The sequence below is a fragment of the Echinops telfairi genome, unplaced genomic scaffold, assembly GCF_000313985.2.
Source record: "Echinops telfairi isolate 266 unplaced genomic scaffold, ASM31398v2 ScPeMD7_7469;HRSCAF=8507_1, whole genome shotgun sequence".
NCBI classification, from domain to species: domain Eukaryota; kingdom Metazoa; phylum Chordata; class Mammalia; order Afrosoricida; family Tenrecidae; genus Echinops; species Echinops telfairi.
Window position 1 is genome coordinate 149,261,260 of NW_022111373.1, and position 2,533 is coordinate 149,263,792.

A 2,533-nucleotide genomic window follows, 5' to 3' on the forward strand; every position below is an offset into this window, starting at 1 on the left:
AGAGTGGGAGAGCGATTTGTGTGGCCCTAGAAGGCAGTGTAAGTACCCAAGGAGACCTGCAGCTGGCCGGCCCCCCAGTGCGGAGCTGCTCCTGGCTGTGAGGAAGGTGAGGAAGGCCAGCAAGGGCCACTGGGAAGGGTTGCAGAATCGGGGCCAGGGCAGTGCCTGCCCCCGCCATCCCACCCTGTCTGCTGTCTGCTAGACTCAAACACCAGCACCCATGAGCACAGGCTAGAGCTTGGGGCTGGGGGCAGGGAGCAGCAGACTGCCCCTCGCTGAGGGTGGGGCAGGGGACCTCGCTGGGGTGGGGGTGGGGGCTGGTTTGCCCCTGAGATAGCACAGTGATTCAACTGACTTTGGCCCCCAGAGAGAAATCAGGGCAGGGGTGTGTGGGGGAGATGGCTTCTAGGACATAGGCCGGCCTCTCGCTGGGGGTGGGCCTGCATCCTTCGAGTTCACAGGAGACCCCCTGGCAGTGAGTGAGCCTACAGAGTCACCAGGCTCTTGGAGAGCTCTCTGTGTGGAGGTCAACCCAGCCCTGGTTCATGGAGGGAAAACAGGCACAAAGCAGGAGAGCAGTCCCGTCTCCACTGCTGAGGGACCATGACCGTGGGAGAAGCCAAGGAAACAAGCCCGGTGGAACCGTGAGGATGAGGCGCCCAAGACCTGGAGGGCCCTGGGAGGGGGCTGCAGGCCCCCCAGCTCAGTTTCCAGGCCACTTGAACACCGGGCCAAGTGTTAGGTCTTGAGATGACCTGAGTCCCGCGGGCTCCAGTGCTCCACCTCCAGGAAGCCAGGTCCTCAACAGAGCCTGGAGCCTTCCCTGCAGAGCTACCTGTCTCATAGGTGAGAGGCTGTGCGAACCAGGCCCGAGTGTTGCCATCCCAGCCTCCTATCATGGTTTCCTATTAAGCCTCCGCAGGAGCCCCGGTGGCACAGTGGCTACGGGCTGGCCTGCTAACCACCAGGTCAGTAGTTTGAAACCACCAGCCGCGGAGGAAGTTGAGGCTTTCTACTTCTGTAGAGTTACAGTTTCGGAAACCCACCGGGGCAGTTCTACCCTGTCCGGCGGGGTGGCTATGAGGTGGGGTCCACTGGATGGCAGTGATGGCTGTTAGGACTCTGAAGGCTTTCCTCAGGCTGTGGCTGAAATTAACAGACCCTCCTCCAGAATCCACACATGCCCCTCCCCCAGCGGCGCGCTCTGTGCAGGACCGGCCACGCCCCCCGCGGGAAGCTCAACTCCAACTTGTGTCTCAAAAGCAATGTAACACTTTGCAAAAAGTGGAGTTTGTTTAAATGATTTTTATCTATTTCAATATTTTATTCATTTTTCTTAAATTGTTTTATTTTCCCCGCTTAATTTAAACTTGATTTTATTCATCCTATTCATGGATTTTACCTTGCTCGGATCCATGATCAATGCTCGCGGAAGCACCAGTTAGATCAAAAGACGGCGTGCTGCACTGGGTCCATCTGCTGCACAAGGCTGTTGTCTTGTTTGTTTGTTTATTCCTTGTAAGACCTCTTCAGAGTGGTGAGAAGCGAGGACGTCACTTTGAGGACCACGGCGCGCTTGACCCAGGCCATGGTGCTTTTCATTGCCTCCGATGCACGTGAGAGCTGGACATTGAGTAAAGAAGAGCAAAGAAGAGTCGATGCATTTGAATTGCTGGAGAAGAATATTGAAAGTACGTACCATGAGCTGCGAAAACAAAGAGGCCTGTCTTGGAAGAAGCACAGTCAGCGTGCTCTTTGAAGGCAAGGATGGAGCGTGTACTCAGCACCTGCGGTCAGCAGAGAGCAGCCCCTGGGAGAGGGTATTATGATGCCTGCGGAGGCAGAGGGCCAGTGCAAAAGAGGAGGCCCTGGACAAGATGGGCGGATACAGAGCAGCAGTGAGGCTGGCGCGGGGCAGGGCCCCAGGTGTTTCATTCTGCTGCGCACGGGTCGCTGTGGGTTGTAGCAGACGGGACGGCACCTACAACCGCAGCAACATGTATCTTCATGGGTTTTAGTTATTTATTTAATGTGTCTCATCAAATAAAGGAGCACAATTCCCTTCCTACTTGACTCCTGTCATCTTCAGCCATAAGTCATCTCGTGTTTGTTCCCCCAGGGTTGCTGGAATCCTGGCTGCTGGTCTAGAGCAGGGCTCGGCAAACCTTTGAGACGGAGGGGGCAGGCCTGTCCCTCACAGCAACTTAAAAGTTAGTCGAGAGCCATAAGTATGTTTTTACAAACAAATGAAATCACCATGATCTGGGAAAATATTCTTTTAAAAAGTGTGTACAGAACGCCTGATGCCTGATCCCGTCCACACCTGTGATCACACAGGCTGCGGGGCTGAAGGTTTATCAGTGAAAGTCTGATCATTTTATTTTCACTTTCAAAGACCCAGAACAAAAGAATCATATCATTGTGAATGAGGGGGAGTGTGGAGTGAAGACCCAAAGCCCATCTGTAGGCAACTGGACATACCTTTACAGAAGGGTCACGGCTCCTTAGTCAGTCAGGGCGCACTATAGCACTG